This window comes from Papaver somniferum, chromosome 5, assembly GCF_003573695.1.
Source record: "Papaver somniferum cultivar HN1 chromosome 5, ASM357369v1, whole genome shotgun sequence".
Lineage (NCBI taxonomy): Eukaryota > Viridiplantae > Streptophyta > Magnoliopsida > Ranunculales > Papaveraceae > Papaver > Papaver somniferum.
The window spans coordinates 141,140,410-141,150,163 of record NC_039362.1 but is presented as its reverse complement, the minus strand read 5'-3'; the positions used below and the strand labels follow the sequence as shown (position 1 = coordinate 141,150,163).

Genomic DNA, 9,754 nt, shown 5'->3' with positions numbered 1-9,754 from the left:
ATTTTCAACCTTTCTCTGGTTAAGGTTGAGGTGTGTTGTTATTATTTTGTTTATGCATAAGGATGACAACGTGGTGATATTTCGATATCAATTCTCCCTGGACGAAGATGCTATCATATTGGAGAAGTGGATGCGAAATTTGAGGTAACAATCTTGTTAGTTAATTGTTTTCCTGTTTAAGAAAAGCCTGAGTTTATATTATATATATTTGGTTCTTTTGCTTAACAAAATTTCAGTTCAATTGATATTTATTCCATGATGTGTGTGTGGATGTGTGATTCAATTGGTTTCGGTTAAGAAAAGCTATTGTCATCTTGCTTTATTGTGTGATATCAATTGTTTAGGCTTAAAAAATTTCGGTACAATTGATGTGTGTGTGATTCAATTGGTTCCGGTTAAGAAAAACTATTGTTATCTTGCTTTTGTATGGTATCAATTGTTTAGGCTTACAAAATTACGGTGCAATTGCGGTGCTTTTAATGTTTATGTTGTTTCAATTGCTTCCGGTTGAGGTGAATAATTATGCAAGTTGATTTATTTTGGTTTGTATGAATTATTTATATCTTAAAGAAATAATTTGTGTACGGGATGAGTTGTTTAGTCCAATTCGATTCCGGATAAGAAACTAAGTTAATTCTGATCTTAGTTTGTCTTATTAAAGTGAGGTCTCGGTTATTCAAGTCTAATCGAATGCCTAAACAAGGAATGCTAGTTAACTAACCTAGTACTTGTCTTGTTTAAAATTGAAAGGTCTAAGTTTATAGATAATTAGAACCTGATGAGAAAAATGGAGTTTATCTTTATTTTGGTCTTATCGAATTAATCGGTTGTTTTTGAACAATCGGTTTAGCAGAGGGACTAATGTGCTTAGTTGTTTTTTCTTTGCTAAACTAAATTGGAAAAATTGTTTTGGACAATTGTTTCCTTGGTAACATATAAAAATAAGACTACTTGTAGTTTTGGTTTTGATATTGGTTATCAGAACATGATGTGTGGAACCCTCGTGCCTAACTCTACAGGTTTGCAAGACTATTATGAGATTTGTAAGATTATTTTCGTGTTGTCCTTTATTTTTTTCGTTTCTTTGTCATTTTTGTGACAAAAAGGGGGAGAAATATATGGAGTAAACAGGTGATGCTGGCATTGATTTTATATTGATTGGCATCGCCAGGGAAAAGAACATTGGTACTTGAATGTTTTATCTAACAAAAGAGTGAAAGCACAGACTAAGGGGGAGCAACATGTCATATAAATTGGTATAACAAAGATGTGCGGATTGAATATCTACATATACTCCTTAGGGAGAGTATTATCTTTGTTATTATAATGTCAATAGCGGAATTTTCAAGGATTGAATGTAAGCAGTTTTACTGTGCTGTTGAATCAGGAATCAAGAGAATTGTAATGAATTCTTGTAATTTTTTTATCCATATGATGTAAGACAAATGGGAAGATTGTTAGAGCATTGATCGGTTGAACCCACCAAGCGTTGGTATGTCAAGTTTGGTTGTCATATTTTAGTGAATCAAAAATCATGTTAAGAGTCGCTTGATTATGTACTAGAGTCAACTTCGTATAGGTTATCTTGAAAGTATTAGGATATGAGACACTACAAGTATTGCAAAGTCTTGAAGATGTGAAGAAGCAAGGAGCTACAACAACAACAATCATCCTTCCACTTGAGGTTAGTGATATTTGACTTGAACTGTTTCATTCCCTAACGTATCTTTCAAGTCGTGAATATTGAAAACATAACTGCGAAGCATATTTGAACTCTAGATAGACATGGTATTAAAGAATACAATACGAGGTTTATTGCTTAACCATTAAACTTTGTAGATAAGACATCGCCATAATCATTTGAATTCTATTGTGATTATGTATGGGTATGAGGTGAGGATTTCATCCTAGGGAACAATGTTTACATGTGTTCTAAGGAAGTAAGTTCATAAACTTGTTTGTGGACCGAAAAGGAAATTGCCAGGTGTTATTGGTTTTGTTATTCATTGCATATCTTCTGAACAACCAATATGTGTGATAGAGTATAACCGCTCACAACTTGTTGTGTTCTTGGTAGAACTATTCACAAAGGCCTGACTTATGTATTGGTATAATTTTTATTAGTAAAACCGATCTTAAGTAATCACTTGTGGTATGATCGGATTTTGTATGTATGACCAATTAAAAGGAAAGGGGAACCGATCCTTGTAAGAGGTGCAGTACATCAAAGGGAACCGATCCTTGTATGGGGTGCAGCAAGGTTTATAGCAGAAAGGGGAACCGATCCTATGGACACGTGCAACACGTTTTTAGGCAAAGGGGAACCGATCCTATGGACATGTGCAACACATATAATTTAGATACCATATATATGTGGGGAACCGATCCTAGTACCTAGTCAACCGAATTTTTGGAAAGCTAGTGTGACTATGCACAGTACTCACATGGAGGTAGAACCGAAACTTGTTTGGGTAGAACCGTAAACCCATGATTGTGATTGAATGTTGGTTTGATCAATCACATAGTTCTTGAAAGTCAGATGAACCAATTCTAAACTTGTTTGGAAGTGTGGCAAATAGGTTTCAAGGTTGTAAGTGTGAAAGAGAATTTATAAAGTAAAGATGTCGACAAACTTTGAACACGTGTTGTGAAAGTTTATTTCTTTAATTGTTCAAAGATATTCCTTAACAGCTAAGGGAAGAGGATCCCAGGATCGAAACATATGTAAGTTAACAATATTTTAATTAAGGTTATTAATTTTATTTTATAGGGAAATTACAGAATTAGTAACGTGCATTTACTAATAAGATTTTCCGAGAGATTTCGATCGTTATTTTTGGACAGAGCATTTCTAGGAATTATGAAAACCGAGTCTGTGCCTTAATGAATATCTTGAGAATATTTTTGGTTTTGGAAATTCCTTGGTGTCCAAACTTCCTTGTCTATAAATACTCGAAGTTTTCATTTCTAGCAAACTAATCCTTCGTAACAACAGATTTACTTTTTTGTTGTTGTTACTGGTGTAGTCGCCTATTCGGAGAGGAGAGTAACCTAATTAGGCGAAATCTCTTACGGCCGCTCAGTTTAAAGTCTTCTTTGGGATTGAGAAGCTCTAGCATGTACCGCTGGTGGGAAACTAGATAATTGCGGTTTATCTTTTGTTTTCGATTGATTTGATTGACTAACGGTGGTTGAAATATGATTGCACCTAGTTTGTTTATTCTTGAGAATCTTCTGTTCTGATATAAGATTCACTCAAACTAGTTCAGAGTTTCGACATGGATTTTTGACTGTTGTTAGTTCTAAAGATGATCTTGTGATAATCCATTGTTAACAACTCCATTCTGTGCGTGATTGATCACAAGATATTCAAGTGATTGTGTGCTGATTTTTATTGAAGATTTAAGAAGATTTGAAGACAAAGAAGATATTGAAGATTTGAATTGGGTTGTATAATATTTGGTTTGTACAATACTTGTTTCGGTAAAATAGGATCCAATTAATAATCGGTTTATCCTTGTGGTAGATTGGATTGATTAATTGAGTAGATCGGCATCAACACGATTCTTCGGATTAAAGGTGTTGTTGGATTAATCTTAAATGATTACCTTTGGGTGATTGAATATAAGTTAGATCTAAGGATCTGACGAAGGAGTCTATGTTGAGATAAACGGCAGAGCCTTTGTCCGACTCATATCACTTGGTTGAATAGAGTTGATACCAAACAGATTTGTTGTTCCTTTACTGTTTGGAATACGAACCAAAGGAATTGTTCCAAGTATGTGACTTATTTATAAGTTGAGGTGTGGGAATACAGAAGGAACTAGGTTAACTATAGGGTTAGTTACTTGGTCTCAACTATACGAAGTTAGTATAATTTTGTGTAGCGACTTAATCCTGAGAGTATTCAATTGTGGACTAGGTCCCGGGGTTTTTCTGCATTTGCGGTTTCCTCGTTAACAAAATCTTGATGTGTCATTTTACTTTTATATTCCGCATTATAATTGTTTTATTATAATTAAAGTAAATTACACAAACGTTAATTCTTATTTACTTGATATTGTGTTTGGTTAAGTCCGAACCTTTCTATCAAGTAAACATACTTCGTTGTTGTATTGTCTCGATCTCGTATCCGTAGATGATCACACGAAGTGTGAGCCGATGAGTTGTATTGTCTCGACTCAGTCCATATACAATCACTTTCGGAGAAAGGACTTATAGGTAGGAAAAGTTTTAGCTTGAGGTATATTTGGGTACCCTCGCCTTTTCACATTTCTAGCAAACTAATCCTTCGTAACAGCGAACTTCCTCTTGTTGTGCTGCTACATGTGAAGCCGCCTATTCGGAGAGGAGAGTAACCTAATTAGGAGAAATCTCTTACGGCCGCTTAGTTTAAAGTCTTCTTTGGGATTGAGAAGCTCTATTAGTACCGTTGGTAGGAAACTAGATAATTGCGGTTTATCTTTGTTTTCATTGATTTGATTGACTAACGGTGGTTGAACTTTGATTGCACTTAGTTTTTTTATGCTTGAGGATCTTCTCTTCTGATATAAGATTCACTCATACTAGTTCAGAGTTTCGCCAGGGATCTTTAGACTATTTGTAGTTCTAAAGACGATCTTGTGATAATCCATTGTTAACAGACTCCTTTCTGTGCGTGATTGATCACAAGAGATTCAAGTGATTGTGTGCAGGTGTTTATTGAAGATCTAAGAAGATTTGAAGACGAAGAAGATATTGAAGATTTATGATTTGTGGGTTCATAATCTTTGGTGTGCACAATACTTGTTTCGGTAAAAAGCGGATCCAATTAATAATCGGTTTTATCCTTGTGATAGAATTGGATTGATTAATTGAGTAGATTGGAATCAACACAATTATTTGGATTAAGAGTGTTGATTGCAAAATCTTCACGATTACTTTGGTAATTGAACATAAGATAGATCTGAGGACCTGACGAAGGAGTTTATGTTAAGATAAACAGAAGAGCCTTTGTCCGACTCATATCACTTGGTTGAAGAGAGTTGATACCTAACAGATTTGTTGTTCCTTCACTGTTTGGAATACGAACCAAAGGAATTGTTCCAAGTACGTGACTTATTTATAAGTTGGAGGCGTGGGAATACAGACGGAACTACGTGAACTATATAGGTTTAGTTGCTTGGTCTCAACTACACGAAGTTAGGTGTAATTTTGTGTAGCGGCTTAATCCTGAGAGTATTCAATTCTGGACAAGGTCCTGGGGTTTTTCTGCATTTGCGGTTTTCCTCGTTAACAAAATCTTGTTGTGTCATTTACTTTATATTTCCGCATATTCTGAGTTTTAAGTCTTATCTTTTCTTTCGGATGATTGATTCTTTGTTTCAGAAGATTCAATTCCACCATCAACTTCAAGAGGTTTGACTCGAGCAGTTTTTCATTCAAGACTGCAGTTTCCAAAAGATCACGAGCAACTTCAAAATCTCTCATCAACATAAGCATAAGCTCAAAAGAAATATGATTCATTTTATGTTCGTTTGAGAAGTAGCATTTGAACTCAACTGGAAGCGTTTCAAGTTTTCAAAGTTGAGATTCAATGTCAATAGTATTTTCACCCATCTTTTAAGAGACTTTGGAAACATGAATCGGTTTTCCAGCTCCTGAAGACCTATCAACCCGACTACAATCCAGAGGTTAATAATGATGATGGATATGGTACTTCCGCCCAACCTACTCAACAAACTCAACCTACTCAAGACAATGAAGCTGATACTTCCGCTCCAATAACTATGGATGAAGATTTGGAGGATACGTAAATTTTTGGTAGCTCGTCATCTACTCATAATTCTGAAACCTCCGACATATCTCGTAGAAGACGTTATTATGAACAAACAGATGATGCTAGAAGTGCAGGGAGAGATAATTCAAAGAAAAGGCTCGTAACGCTAAAGCATCGCAGAGAGCAGATGACAAAATGGATAAGCTCATCGAACTTCTTGAAAAATCGCAGGCACAAAGGGTTCCCATGTATGAAACAGATGAAGAGTACCTTAAGAAGCATATGGAAAACTCTACAATCTTGGCACAAACACAACAAAGAGAAGCTGACTTGAAGACCCTACGCCAAAATATGAATGAAGTAGAGGATTGAGAGAAACCGCTCTACAAACTATGGAAGAACGAGATTTTGGTCCGTAATGGATTACCACCTATCCTCTAAAGTGGAATTTTATTTTCAATGCACTTTTTAAATTTTTAGAAGTGGAATTTCAATTTCAATGTACTTTTTTAATTTTTAGAAGTAGAATTTTAATTTCTTCAAAAAAACATTGTAACCTTGTTTTGCAATGTAATGAAAGAGTTCCTTAGTTTCGTAAATTTTCAGATTTTGAAACAAACAACTATTGGAACAAATTGTCAAACATTTCACATTAAATATTCGAAAACATAGTCGTTGGTGGTGTAAACTAAGTGTAGGATAAAAATGAACATTCAAAATTTGAAATTTGAAAAAGAATAGTCGCTGGTGGTGTAAGGGGGGTGTAGGGAAAAAAAAAAAGGGTCAAGCGATGTTCAGTTCAGCGCCACAGTGCAGGGCTGAACTGAACAACACAAACTTTTGGCGCTGAATAGTTCAGCGCCGATACCATGGAATATTCTTCCAGCTCTGAACCATTTAGCGAAAACGTGATTTTTTCGGCGCTGAACTAAACAGGGTTTCAATCTCGCTGCTAATTCGACTGCGAGCAAATGCTAAGAGAAAGAACTAGTGTTAACAAATAGACAACATTTTTTTCTTAATTGCAACACTTAACTGCCAATCTAGCAGTTCAATCCAGCCCACATGTAGTCTGACCCATATTGATTCCAACCCATGTTGATTTTGTTTGTGGTCAAATTAAACTCAGATGTCAAAATCCTCATCGAGCAATCGTGTCTTCGGGCCTAACTAAAGGGAGTTCGAAAGAGTATCATACCATTTTCTTTCGTGTTAATGGAACCAGCTCGAGATGCCTGATGCCTAATCCAAATTATTTATCGTATTTCAGTCCTTTCATTATATAACTACTACATTCACGAATAAACTTGCATCATTGTTAAATCGGTGGCACAAGTCGTCACCGTAACCTTCAATTGTTAATGAAATATAATTTGGATGATAGACATGATGATATGGATGTTAGTCAGTTAGGCTACCACTAATTAAATTAATCAGCTCTAAGACGTGTACCACTCATGGTTATCCAATAAATGTATGTCCGTGGGATCATATATATTTTTCATTTATATGTAAGGGAGAGCATAAGTGGACGACGGTGCATTAGTACGACCAAATGGTGACGATGAAATTGCTTTTGATGCCGCTGGAGATGGATAATAAGCTCGCTTCAATTCATTATAACTCTCCACATTAAAATTAGAAGATTTCATTAGTTTCTTCTGTTTGGCGCCAAATCGATTTTGAAAAAACCCTTGGAAAGATGGATCTTTGGACGCCCTAAAGAAAAACGCATACCCAGCCATGAAATACACCGATGTGACAAAGAAACAAATGGGTTCCATCACATCCCATGATAACTCCCAAAATGTTAATCTCATAAATCCCGTTGTTTGTTTGTAGAACTAGTAGTCCAAGTCCACTCCATAATTCTCTTTTTACGGATATTTCTGCTTTTGCATCAATTATTTCTTTCTCTTTTTTCATGTTTTCGAATTCAGTCTTTCTTGCGTCATTTTTATCGCATATCCGTAAATGGATTACGCTCTGTATTGCTTTTGTCAACTGCACGAAACACAAAGAAAACATTAAAATAAGTCGACTTAACGGGTACTTTAAATAATTACGCCAACTCCTTCCATAATTTTTGGACACGATTTTAGTCTTTTTCATCTAATGATATTTTTGATCACTTCTTTTTGGAGTTATTTTCCCCGTAAAGGAGACAAAAGTGAAGAACCATAAAAAAAAATACATAAAAAATATATTTATCAAAGCTCTATTCTCATTTAAATTTTAAAAAGAATTAAACAAAAATAGAATTTAGTTATTAAGGATTGAAAGATTACCTGTTCGGGACGGAGGAAAACAATGTTTCCTAGAACAATAACCGAGCCAGATTCATCTAATGTTTTGGCCAGCTCTGAACTTGGTTAGTTCCCGCAGAATCAACACATCTTGAAAAACTCCGGGTAAGTAATGGAATCCTGAGGAATTTTTCTAAGAGTAGATTTCAGCATTTCCAACTGAGATAGCTTAAGTAGTTTCTTGGCATCATCAACTGAGATTACAATTCCATCTAGAGTACTAGTAACAGTAGTTCGTGATGTCCTTGATGGAGAATTCCTCTTCTCCAATGGAGGAAGCATGGGAGGGGTTAATCCTTCTAGTCGAATACGATCTCTTTTAATACCCATGGATTTCAACTTCTCCATAAATTTTTCTCCGTTTGGTAATGGTTGAACCTCTGACTGATAAAAAGTTCTCTTCTGAAGAAACTTTCTGAAAAATCCGTGATCGGTTGAATTTGGAACTAAGACATATTCACGATTAAAAGTTGTTTTGGATGACTCGGGCGGGATGAAAGTTCCCTCTGAAAATGAGGATGAAAATGGGTTACGAAATGAGAGGGTAGAGATTTTGTTTGCGATGGTGATGAGAAATAAACGACCGTGAGTTAAGGCTCTTTGAAGCGTCATTACTGATGAAAGACAGAGTGAGAGATTGGTTTTAGGATACAATGAAAATGAAACTAAGAAGAGCTTGGGAATTTCCTTATATACTACTGCTGCTCCCCAAAACCGTCCGTAGGAATGATGATATGCTGATACGGATGATGTGGATGTTTGTGAATTAGGATACCACTCATTTAATCACCTCTAAGACGACGTGTACCACACCATGTGATTATCCATCACAGAAATTATAGAAGTTTTTTTATTCTAGTGGCGTATTTGGATTAGTGATTAACTTGTGTTTTCTAATATGCCCCCCTGCCTGCATTAGGTATTCTGTAATGGCAACTGCAAGATGAAACTTAGCTTATATAAAGACAACTCTTTTTATTGATGTTTACAAAATCTCTCAAAACTAAACACAAGCTCTAATTTTGCTCATATGATCAACCACAACTTTGGTGATCATATATATATATATATATATAACTATGAATTCCTTTTCCTAATCCTATTATCTTATTACATGTCTTTCCTTTTCTTAGACCTAGATGACTTATAATTCCCTTAGGATTACATCAATTTCCTAATCTTGTCCTAACCAGCTTGTTAGTGACTTCTATGTTGAAGTTAATCCAACATTCTCCCCCTTAAGCTTCAACTGTGCTTGAGAGAAATCTTTTGCACGTATGATGGTACTCTCGTCTCCCATGGCTCGGTGTAGACAAGCTCTGATACCAATTAATGGCAACTGCAAGATGAAACTTAGCTTATATAAAGACAACTCTCTTTATTGATGTTTAGAAAATCTCTCAAAACTAAACACAAGCTCTAATCTTGCTCATATGATCAACCACAACTTTGGTGATCATATATATATAGAACTATGAATTCCTTTTCCTAGTCCTATTACCTTATTACATGTCTTTCCTTTTCTTAGAACTAGATGACTTTTAATTCCCTTAGGATTACATCAATTTCCTAATCTTGTCCTAACCAGCTTGTTAGTGACTTCTATGTTGAAATTAATCCAACATTCCTTACTTGTGGTATATGACAGAGTTGGTAAAATGTTCGGCTGACTGGATATCTAATAATCTTT

At 35.3% G+C, this 9,754-nt stretch overlaps 1 pseudogene; it reads right to left on the bottom strand.

The window, feature by feature from the left end:
* Positions 1-7,001: 7,001 nt before the first annotated feature.
* LOC113277900 lies at positions 7,002-8,739 on the bottom strand (annotated as a pseudogene).
* Between the last annotated feature and the right edge of the window lie 1,015 nt (positions 8,740-9,754).